General features: G+C 38.1%; 1 pseudogene; it reads right to left on the bottom strand.

Annotated features, from left to right (window-relative positions):
* Positions 1-995: 995 nt before the first annotated feature.
* Positions 996-7,754, bottom strand: LOC119874261 (annotated as a pseudogene).
* Between the last annotated feature and the right edge of the window lie 5,061 nt (positions 7,755-12,815).

The raw sequence follows: 12,815 nt of genomic DNA, 5'->3' as shown, positions 1-12,815 counted from the left end.
TATAGAAATGGATCAGGTAAGAAATGTGAACTTGGCTGTAGAAAATTAGAGATGAAAATAAGTGTCTCCACCAACACCTATAAATAGATTCAAATAACTGTGAATGCTGGAAGAAAAAAGAGTAAAAAAGGGCTGGTCAAAGAATGTCAAAAGATCTATGGTGTGATATGGTTATAAATACCATTCTTATATTTTTTAAATTTTTTTCTTTCAAGTTTTTATGTAAATTAGTTAAAATACAGTGCAATATTAGTTTCAGGCATAAGATTTAGCGATTCATCACTTACATACAACACCTAGTACATAACACAAGTGCCTCCTTAATGCCTATCACCATTTAACTCATCTTCTTGCTTACTTCACCTCCAGTTACCTTCAGTTTGTTCTCTATAGCTAAGAGTCTGTTTTCTGGTTTGCCTCTCTCTTTTTCCCCCTTCCCATGTGTTCAACTGTTTTGTTTCTTAATTTCCACATATAAGTGAAATCATATGGTATTTGTCTTTCTCTGACTTATTTCACTTAGTATAATATACTCTAGCTCCACCCACACTATTGCAAATAGCAAGATTTCATTCTTTTTTATGGCTGAGTTATATATATATATATAACACATCTTTATATCCATTCATCAGCCAATGGATGTTTGGGATCTTTCCAAAAACGGGTATTGTTGATACTGCTGCTATAAACATCAGGGTGCATGTATCCCTTCAAATCAGTATTTATGCATCCTTTGAGTAAATACCTAGGAGTACAACTAAATATCATACTTAAAAAAAATATCATACTTAATAATGAATTCTTATTCCCACTGGATGGTTCAGAGCCTGATGATCTTCTTGAATTTAGTGAACATATTATTTAAGATAAATTATTTCCCAAAATGTTGTTGAATATCTTAAGGAGATATTGACCAGGGTTATATGGTAGACTAGGCAGGAAAAAGTTATAACAGCCAGAATGTGATCAATTTATTTCTTCTTTTTTTCTATTAATCACAAGGCGCCAATGGACCTTTGTTTTTCCCTTTTAACATCCTGTTCTGCAGCTTCCTTGGCCCTTTTTATCCAGATGCAAAGAGCCAGACATTAATATGGGTACAAAGACTGGCCAGGCCTTGAAGTTCTTCTCCTCCTCTGCAATGACTCTAGCTTCCTCCCTCTTACAGACAGTTGGCATGTGCATGCCTCTCTCAGCTCTGTGGCCAGTTTGAGTTCTTCAGCAAAGGTGTCTCCTTTGCTGGGGCTGCGGGCTTTCTAGGGAAGAGGATGGGCTTGGAGTGGTACTCCTTCAGCCATTGCACATTGGCCTTCAGGGACTTTGTGGACTTTTTTCATCTTCTTGGATCCACTGAGAGCCCAGTGGTCCATACCACATTCTTGTGATGCCAGCCACCTGTCACTCTTCCTAGCTGAATCCCTGCCAGCTCACACTTTGATGTGATACCTAATAGTGGGACACCTCATGATCGGCCAGATAGGTCTTGGTTGAAAGAGTGCAGGGCAATGGGGTTTGTCTGGACTTGCCAGGCCTTGTATCTGCTTATCTTCTTTGTGGGCTGGTTGAACCATGTGGCCATGCATAGCTGCTGGTTCTTGTGGAAGTGGGGCTTCAGGATCATGCCATTATGGCTGGATGCTAAGGCTGCTGCCTATAGACACGGGGGCAGCAGAGAGGGGAGTGGGTCAGGGCCCAGCCTCCAGCTAGATGTGGTGGCCTGCCCAACCCCAAAGCCCAGGCCCAGCCTTCTCCATGTGATTGATTCCTTCTATAATTAATGGATGAGGGGACATTTTTGAGGAAAAGAAAAATAAAAGCAGGTGACCTGGTATAATTTCCTTGTAAATATGATAACTGAATATCTGGGGAAATAGATTAATGATACTAGTCATTAGCCCTGCAGTACTCTTAATGCCCCTGGATTAGGATTGCGTAAGGAAAACAAATACAATTTATAGAGAATGTCACATAAATTATACTAAGTCTCTGGGAAATAAGACATATATATTTCATAACATCTTGCTGTATGGGGTAACCTGTGAGGTTTTATAGAAACCTCTCCTAATAGTCTATGTATAATGTGGAAAGGAAGGACCCATAGAGCCACATGGAATGATCTCTCCCTACCCTGTCTGGCCTCCTGATTACTCTATCTTTAAAATTATTAGTAAGGGGATCCCTGGGTGGCGCAGCGGTTTAGCGCCTGCCTTTGGCCCAGGGCGCGATCCTGGAGACCTGGGATCGAATCCCACGTCGGGCTCCCGGTGCATGGAGCCTGCTTCTCCCTCTGCCTATGTCTCTGCCTCTCTCTCTTTCTCGCTCTGTGACTATCATAAATAAATAAAAAAAAATTTAAAAAAAAAAAAAAAAAAAAAAAAATTATTAGTAAGGCTTGATACAGTGTAAATTCTCTTTTATGACTCTAGATTGGATTGTTTTGGATTCTAGAAACATTAATTTGCTGAAAAATAATATTTTAAGAAAAAATTGATGTGAGGATTCTAAGCAACTATTGTGTATGGTTTTTAAAATTGTTTCATTGTTCTTTTTTTTTTTGTTTCCAAGAGTGCTGGTATTATATTCTTATGTTTCTCTTTGTCCCCAAGAGAAAATTGGAGTTCAGGTAATTCAGTGGTAGAAAAGTCAGAGAGAACAAGCTCTCAAGGAGATGATAGGGCTGCTAATTGAGAGAAGAAAACTCCAAATATTGCCAGAGCGAAACCTCTCTGGCTTGCACTGAGCAGAATAAGAAAAGTGAGTGGGTCAAATGCTTTTATATATATTGTGGAACATTAATTTCACTGTGGAATCAATAGATCCAGTTGAAAATGTAAGAGGTTCCCATTGTCAAAGTTTATGAGGTAGGGACAAATTTGAAGCACTCCTTATTGGCATCATGCTATTATATATTATCCACTGTGCAACCCTTATAGAGTGAGCTTGGATAGACAAATATATTGGCATAAATCAAGATGGAATCTAGAAGATTAAAATTTTATTCTGTAACAAACGTGTGTTCTTAAAGTAAACTTAATTGTCCTCATATGTTTCATTTCGGAGGTCTCTGTGGCTAAAATGTATATGCTATTCTTCTGAGTGAATATGCATATTAGATCAATGAGAATAAAGTAAAACAGGAAAGTTTGAGTAAGATTATTCTGATACTCTACTCCGTGGACCTTCTTCCTTCACAGATATAACATTTCTGGCTGAAAACAGTATGACTTCTAAGCCCAGTGAGTTAAAAATAAAGAACAAAAAGTAGGAAAATTTTTGGCTTCTAGAGAGAGTAAGATTTCCCCTCCGTCCTTTGTTGGAAATACATGTCAGTTCAAGTGAATAGTAAATATTGGGCCACTGATAATATGGATATCTATCATTCTCTTCTCTCTCTTTGTAATATACCTGTACCTTCCAGTTTTACAATATGACACGATCTCAGGCTGTCTTTTATTGTTTAGTAAGAAACCTCATCCCAGTGGAGATCTGAGGTATAGATGTGACTGGTTCTGCTGTGTATATCATTGCTTTCCTCCACCTTGATGTCTCACCTTGAGATTACTTTTCTTCTCTTCCATGTGTCAGTCTAGGGAGTCCCGATTCTGGGCACCCTGAGACCATTGAACCCATTTCTTTCAACTATACCCAGTGGCTACTCAGCATTGCTGACAAATTTAAAGTATCATGTCTCATTTTTTTAAAATAGGAAGACTTTTGTACACTTTTTCTGCATATATCTTTTGCAAATCTGTGACTGAAGTCGGCAAATGGTCAGGGATTTTGGTTTTCAGTATTTTAGTTTCCATCCAAGTATTATTTCATCCTGACTAACATCCATGTTGTGCTTTATTGCCACCTATGACTCCATCCATTTGGGTTTGCTAGGCAGTGCAGGGTGAAAAGGTGAAGCAGTATCTACATTTTTGCAAACATTACATCATATTATGAATATTTGGAAAAGTCAGGGTGTAGGCCCCTGATGTCATATTCCCTTTTCTTGGTGGCACAAAAGGATTAATCAATGTAGGTACACCTGTTAGTTGGGAATGAAGCCAGTATCATTGATTTAAGAGTTCAGCATGTGCAGATGCTGCTAGGGGTCTCTCTTGCATCAATTATTATGGAAGTCATGTCTTTAAAAAAAAAAAAGAAAAAAAGGAAGAAGAACAAGACAGCGTGTCTCTTAAATCACTTTGGTTGGTGGTGATAACATAGTTGTAAAACTTATCCTTTGAGTAAATAGACGGTAAGAGATTGAATTCTGATTTTTATAAGAACATGTCAGTTTTCTACAGTAACTGTTTAAATCCCTAGATTCATCAGATGTGTACAGTTAGCATTTGAAACTTACACTTAACAGTGGACACTTCAACTGTAGTATTGTATGTGGGAGAGGAAACAAATAACACTAATTATCTGATTGATTTCAAAAAGAATTTAGAGTGTTATGTTTTGTAAACTTGCTTTTCCTAATAATCCTGAGTTAACTGGGATGAGAATAAAAGCAATTTAGAACTGAGTAATTGTATGTGATACCAAGATATCTATTGTCAATAGAGAAAAGATACAAATACAAACAATTCATATTTAATTTCCACTAATTAGTACCAAAAAGAGTCTTTGAACACTTTAAACAAAGCATTTGGGTTGTATAGTGTCTCTAGTACTCTTTACAATATTTTCTTTCTATTCCTTTATTATTTTAGGAATAAACAAGACATAATTTCCTTCCCTTTTCTCAGTCTTATCTTTCTTTTCAGATAGGAGTCCTAAAAAGACAGATTTTTGTTACTTCAAATTTAGTATTGGAAGAATTAACTTTTTAAATTTTTAAAAATATTTAATTTATTTATTTATGAGAGACACAGAAAGAGAGAGAGAAGCAGAGACATAGGCAGAGGGAGAAGCAGGTTCCATGCAGGGAGCTTGATGTGGGACTCAATCCCGGGACTCCAGGATCATGCCCTGAGTCAAAAAAAGTCAGATGCTCAACTGCTGAGCCACACAGGTGTCCCTAGAATAATTAACCTAATCACATCTAATTCATAGATAAGGTAAAATATAGATAACTCAAAACTGATTTTATTTAAATTACTTTAAATAGTGTATGTATTTGTTTTAGGTCTAACTCTTAAATTCTTAATTCTGATGAGCTGTGTGCTAAATATTTCAGAAATCATGTAGTCCTTTCTAAACCATGGGGAGACTGATTTTTACTCTGGTGGTGATGAGAAAATATTGCAGGGTTTGAGTAGGGGAGGAAGATAATCAAATGATTCATCACTTACATACCACACACAGTACTCATCACAGTGCCCTTCTTTATCCCCAGCACCCATTTAATCCCTTCCTTCACTGACTTCCTCTCTAGTAATCCTCAGTTTGTTCTCTGTAGTGAAGGGTCTGTTTTCTGATTTACCTCTCTCTCTCATCCCCCTTTCCTCTATGTTCATCTGTTTTGTTTCTTAAATTCTACATATGAGTGAAGTCATATGGTATTTGTCTTTCTCTGACTAACTTATTTTGCTTAGCATACCACACTTTAGTTCTATCCCCACCATTGCAAATGGCAAGATTTCATTCTTGTTGATGGCTGAGTAATATTCCATTGTGTGTGTGTGTGTGTGTGTGTGTGTGTACCACCGTTTCTTTATCTATTCATCAGTCAGTGTACTTTTGGCATCTTTCAATGTTTCAGCCATTTAAAAAATAGACCTGAAGCAGCTCTTTCAGAGGAACTGCCTTGTATGTCCTGTTTCCTAAACCTTTGAATGAGGCTGTGTTCCAACATTCGTAGAAGTCAGGAAGAGTGAGAAAATCCCATTTGAAAAGACTGATAATGAACTTTTGCTTAGTGACCATTTTGCCTGCTTAGTGATGTACATGATGTACAATCTAGTTCTGCTTGTCAGAACAATGAACTCTTCTTAAAAAACAACTTACCTAATCTTTTTTTTTTTTTTATGCCCATAAAAATCCTGAGTCCACCTCCTATAAGGAGGACATTGTTCAGGCTTCTATCTCAATCTGTGTACCCCAAATTGCAATTATTTGATTTCAAATAAGTGCCAACCTCTCAAATTGGTTTCTTATTTTAAGTTTCTTCAAGAGTTTCCTCCCTCAGAGACTCCAGCTGGTTTTACATTTAAGAGCTATGATCCTTCTTGTTGTAAATATTTATCCCAGTGTACTCAAAATTCCAAAGATAATTTGCAACTACAGTGGTCATTTTGGGGCTCTTTTGAACTCACAGAACTTGACTTGAGAATCATGGATTTAAACCCAGACAAATCACATGAGATGCTTAATTAGTATTTGGAAACTTTAAAATGAACTCAAGACTGATTGCTTCTTTTCAGAGTACTCTTGCCAAATTAATAGAGAAAGATTCTCAATTAGAAAAAAATCATAAGGTCTTACAAAATTCTTCTCTTCAGTCTCCTGCTGCTGCCTTAGGTTGCTCTCCCTCTTCCTCTTCTACTCTTCGTCCCTCTATGGCCAAATTTTCTCTCTACTCCCAAGATCCCAAGTCCTTTCTAGAGCTTCCTTTTTCATCCTCTTCATACCGTCCTGTTCCAATGCACGTTTTCAAGGTTAGACCTAGAAGTTACAGTCCTGAATATTTTTATGCTCCCTAGACAAAGGCTAAATTGAGAGCTATTGTTAAGGGATTTTCAATGGTTTCTGAAGACCCTCATCAGTTTGCTGATAAACTTAATATTGTCATCCAAACCTACCACTCTGGTTTCTCCAATCTTTATCAGTTGGTCAATCTACTTGTTGGAAAGGGTCAAGTTCAACATTGGATTCCAAAGGCGGAATGCCATTAGATGATTTCCAATGGTCTTACCATAGGACAGGGTACTCGTTGGGTGGATTACTAAAGCGCCACCCATTACTAAAGCCTCATTCTCCATGTCCTTCCTAAAGCCATCGCTCATAATAAAATCCAGACATATACTCAAAAGCTTGATAAACCAATTAATGACTGCTATAATAGGTTTCAAATGTTTTTTAAGGAAAATTCAGGTCTTCCTTTAGATGTTGATTCCACCCAGATGACCTTCAATTCCATGGTTGCAAATGGCTTCTGTCATGAATTATTTCTACTGGTAAAAAGAACTGGGATGAAGTGGGAGGCTATTTCTACCCTGATCTAGAATCAATTAGCCAGAACCCTTGAGGACGCTACCTAAAGAAAGTCAAATAAAACCTAAATTTACAACTCCAACAGATGTCTGTATCCTCTCATAGACCATGGCAATCAAAAACTATATGAATAGCAACAGCTTCTCCTAAAAATATCTGCCATGTTTGTAAAAAAATCCAGACACTGGAAAAAAAGACTGCCTTAAGCAGAAACACCAAAGGTAATTCTCTAACACCAAGCCCTCAACCCCTCTAATGGACATGGGTTGCTCCCAGGAAACATAAAAGGTCTTTCTGATTTTAACCCTTAATCATCTGGGTGAAACTTCCTTAATTATTGGAAGTTAGGTTCTTACCATTTTAACTGACATTGGTACAAGTCCCACATTCATCCTCAAATAGTCCCTTACTAGGACTACAGAAAAAAATTCCATCAGTGGGAATTTCTAATAAATCCTTAACAGCTTATAAAGCTTTTTCCTTACTTTTTCAGTTAGGGCCTCTTCAAGATAGGCATTCCTTTCTACTAGGCCACTCAGCTCCTGTCCATCTACTTGGAAGAGACTTCTTAGAAAAATACCACACTGCCATCCCTTTTTCCACATTCTTAAAATCAATTCAACTTCTCCTTCAACTGGCAGTAACAGTCTTTCCCCTTAAATCAGCTAATAAGGACAGTGAGAGCTTAACTCTCTTAGAACAAGTCCCTAAAGGATTTAGGGCAAAATCCACAACAGATATCAAGCAGATCCATTCAGCTTCTCCAGTAAAGATTCAAGCTGATCCAAGCAAACTCCTTCCTAATATCAGGCAATACCCTTTAAACCTTGAAGCTATTGCAGGAATAAAATCAATTATAGAGAATGCTAGGCTCAAAACCTTATAGTCTCTTGTATCAGTCCTTATAATACACTCATCCTTTTTGTAAAGAAACCTCATGGACAACGGTGGAGGTTAGCCCAAGACCCCAAAGACATAAATAACACTGCTACTTCCAGACACACAGTTATCCCTAACCTTCATACTCTCCAACCTCTATTCTCGCAAACAGTAAGTTTTTCACTGTTTCTGTAGTGCCTTCTTTAGTATCCCTATGGATCCCCAAAAGCCAATTTTTACTTGCAATCATTTGGAAGGATAATATGTTTGCAGTATGATGCCTGTCAGTATACACTATAGTAGAAAGTCCTTCTTATTTGTCACATCTCCATGCAGATTTGGCAGATGATACTCCCCCCCCCACACACACACACAAATCAACCCTTATACAGTATGTGGATCTTCTCCTTTGCTCCCTTTGCTATGAAGCATGTAAGAAGGATAGTACCTACCTCCTTAAACTGTTAGCAACTAAAAGCCGCAAAGTCTCAAAGAAAAACTTCAACCATCCAGACTTAAGCTGAATATTTGGCACAATTAGTCTCTGACTAAAGTCTCCTATTAAACTCCAACAGACTCTAGGGCATTCTAAGTTTCCCACAGCCACAGACCAAAAGACACTTTTGCGAATTTTTAGGCCTTGAATGATATTATAGGGACTGGATTTGTTTCTAATAGTACAACTCTTTTATATCTTACTAAAATCCGACAAACTGGATACTATATAAAGGGAAGAAAATAATTACATGGTGTTGGGCCAATTAAAGGGATTCTTTAGGCCTCCTGTGTTGCAGCACCCTAATTATCAGCTTTGCCTTTTCCTTTTTATACGTGAGAAAGAAGGAAATGCCTTGGGTGTTCATACTCAAAAATACGGAGGTCAACATAGACCTCTAGGCTATTACAGCCAGCATTAGACCCAATAGTCTAAGGACTTTCTCCTTGCATGAGGGATATTTCAACCACAGCAGCTTTTACCAAATAAACACAAGGAACAGTGATGGGCTCTCCTGTAACCATTTGCTTCTTGAGCAGAAGCTCTGTTAAATTTCCATCACACTTGACATCTTTCTGCAAGCTGACTCACCTCTTTTTTTTTTTAAGATTTTATTTATTTATTCATGATAGTCACACAGAGAGAGACAGAGAGGCAGAGACACAGGCAGAGGGAGAAGCAGGCTCCATGCAGGGAGTCCGAGGTGGGATTCGATCCCGGGTCTCCAGGATCGTGCCCCGGGCCAAAGGCAGGTGCCAAACCGCTGCGCCACCCAGGGATCCCCTGACTCACCTCTTTTAATTTTAAGTTCTTCCTACATTGGATTTAGCTGTTATCTATCTATCTATCTATCTATCTATCTATCTATCTATCTATAGAAATTACAGCTGTCACTTCCTCTGCAGGATCCGTTGCCTGCTGAATGCAAGGGGCTGGCTTTGGGGCCACTCTGGGGTCCACATGAGGTGTGGTTCATTTCTCGCTTTCCCTCCTATTCATCCTACTCACACTTTTCATCTCAGGCCTTGGGGCTGACAAGGCCCACAGGGAAATAGAGGGCATTGTACCTGCCAGGTGGGTCCCAGGTGGCTGCCTAAGAAAAGAGGGAAATCCTGTGACACCGTCTGGCTCCTCCCTGCCTGGCACACTAAGGGGGGTGGGAAAGGATGGAGCCACCAACGTGGTCCCTCTGACTCCTCTGCAGAAGCAGTGCCTGGGCCTGCTCCCACCAGTAAGTCTCCCTGAAATTCTTCTCCCTTTATCTATTGTCTAGGCACACCACGACCATCTAACCTTGACTGACCAACTGCTAATATCTAGAGCTAACTTGCAGAAAACTCCTATTATTAATGTGAACTCTCTTGGTTTACTAATGGTTCCTATATAATGAATAATGCAAGGATATACTATGCAGGGTGCACTGTTACCACTCCCTTTGAGAAAATGGAAGCAGCTTCTTTACCAACATCTACTTTGGCACAACAGATGGGATTTTATGCTCAACTAGACAGAACTTTTACATTCAGCAAAAGGTAAAGCAGACAGTCACTATGCCTTTGTAGTTCATGATTTTGGTTTGTCGTAGAAACAGGATTTTTAATGTCTGGAGGGTATTGAATTAAAATATAGTTTTTGTTAATGAATTATTAGATTCAATTGAACTCCCTGCCCTGCTCTTTTCCCCACTCCCATTATCAGGTACTCTGGGTATTCAAAATTAGAATCAGATGAGGCTATGGGAAATAATTTAGATGATCAAGCAGCAAAAACAGCCTGCCTTAAATTCCACTGAAGCTAACAACTCATAGTAAATATTTTCCAAAAGAAAATTTGAATCTTATTGTAAAGAATGCCTGATCCAATGAACCACACAGAGAAAAACTTTATTGGACTGACAATTGTATTTTCAGTTCATTAGCAAATTCATGGTACACCCAACTAACAAACCAGTACTACCAGAATGTCTTAAAAAAATTTACTTGAAATAGCCCATCAAATGACTCACTGGGCAACTGACAAACTATAGGCTTTATGAAGCAATACTGGTGGGAAATGTTTCTAAGGCTGCTGAGGAAGCACTGTAACCTGCACTATTTGCCCAAAATTTCACCCAGGGAAAATGATTCAGGCAACTCCCATACATTTTGATTTACCTAGTGGGCTTTTTGAGATCCAGGAAATGGATTTTATCCAACTGCCACCTTCTCATGGTTGCAACTAAGTCCTTGTCATGAACTATATGCTTTCTCATTGGATTGAGGAATTGCCTTGCTGGTGTGCTACTGCCTCGGCTGTTGCAAAAGTATTGTTAGAAAAGATAATAGCTGCTTGGTACATACACCTGGAATTACATGGTGACAAAGGAACACACTTTACTGGCCATGCCATGAAGCAAATATACTCTCTTTGGCTTATATTACATTTCCACTGTACCTAAGATCTTCAGTCCTATGAACTGATGGAAAGAGCAAATGGCATCTTAAAACACAATTGGCTAAATTTATGGAAATATTAAAATTGACTTGGCCTAAAATACTTCCTATGGTCCTATGGAATTTAAGAGCTGCTCCCTTCCAAAAACATAAGCTCTTTCCCTGAGACCTTGTAACTGGGAAACCTATGAACCTGGCCCTGGCTGCATTTGATGTCCAATTAATTAAAACAGATAGTCTCCACTTCTGCAAGGGACTAATTAAGGTCATGGACAAAAATTATGCTCTGGAGAACAGTCTTTTCACAGCACACTCCTGGTAGACAAAGAAATAAAAGACAACCTAAGACCAGTTCCTTTGTTTATTGGAAGGGACATCTTCAAAAGGATTCCTTACAGTTTAGATGGAAGGGACCATATCAGGTACACTTAACTAACCCTTGTGCTACAAAACTAAAAGGTATTGATTCTTGGTTTCATGTTTCTCATTTAAAGAAAGTTCCTACTCCTTGCTGGACTGCTGAATCAAGGGAGAAATAAAATTAAAGCTCACCAGTAATTGAAGCAGATGACATCTGATGCTGACAGCATTCTGGCCAGACAAGTATACCTAAAGTTCTTGCTCATACTATTAGTATTGTCTTACTTTTAAGTTTTATACTAGACTCCCTAAACAGTCTCCAACAAAATTAGTTAGTGATGCTGGGACTTGGAGTCAGACTATTTCAATGAAAATTCCTTCATTCTTTGGGATATTACTCCTTCTTATTGCTCTTTTTTTGTTAATTGCCTCCTAAAACAGGTCCACCTTATTAATCTTTGGATTTGGAGCACACTGTAAGGATCCTGACTTTACAAGAAAAAAATTATAACTGCAGTGTTAGCTATTGAATTTCTTTTGTCTGTGTTTTTGACCAGTCCCTTTCTATCTTGTAAATGAAGGAGATTTTTGTCTTAATATAAGAGGCCAAATGCCTACTCTAGTGGTTATCTTTCCTTTTTCTTCTTAGTCTCTGCTTGGAAGGATAATTTCCTTGTTACATATCCAATTTCCTTACATATGAAGGAAATTTGACAAATTATTGGGTTTGTCATCAGAAGTCTCTATACGTGAGCCTAGAGATCTTCTAGTACATTTAATTAACCAATCTCTCTGTTATTCCTCCCCTAATTTCTTATGACAATTATGTAAAACATTATGTAAAACTTACCTGGACCCATTCTGAACTTCTTGCCTACCTGATCAAACCTCTAGAGATTTAAGAGATAATATTTGTACAAACGGAACATTAAGCTTGCCAGGTATCCCGAATTGCAAGCTTTCCCTCTGCAACCTTTACTTTTTTTTTTTTTTTCTTGCTTCTGAGATTTTTTTTAAAGATTTTTTTTTTATTGGTGTTTAATTTACCAACATTCAGAATAACCCCCAGTGCCCGTCACCCAATCACTCCCACCCCCCGCCCTCCTCCCCTTCTACCACCCCTAGTTCGTTTCCCAGAGTTAGCAGTCTTTACGTTCTGTCTCCCTTTCTGATATTTCCCACACATTTCTTCTCCCTTCCCTTATATTCCCTTTCACTATTATTTATATTCCCCACATGAATGAGAACATATGTTTGTCCTTCTCCGACTGACTTACTTCACTCAGCATAAAACCTTTACTTTTTTATGCTAATATAATTTTATTCTCCCTGCGTATAACTATCTTAATTGCTTACACCATTCAGGTCCTTGGTTCAATCAATCTTGTTATGATAATTCCATGATCTATGACCATTTAGAACTTATTTTTACTTATATATGTCAGAAAAATTTATGGGGTACATATTGCTTAAATTATTATCAACTTGGAAGTTATGCA

This window comes from Canis lupus, chromosome 12 (assembly GCF_011100685.1).
Source record: "Canis lupus familiaris isolate Mischka breed German Shepherd chromosome 12, alternate assembly UU_Cfam_GSD_1.0, whole genome shotgun sequence".
In the NCBI taxonomy this organism is placed as follows: domain Eukaryota; kingdom Metazoa; phylum Chordata; class Mammalia; order Carnivora; family Canidae; genus Canis; species Canis lupus.
The sequence above is the reverse complement of the archived record's forward strand: the minus strand, read 5'-3'. Positions and strand labels throughout refer to the sequence as shown.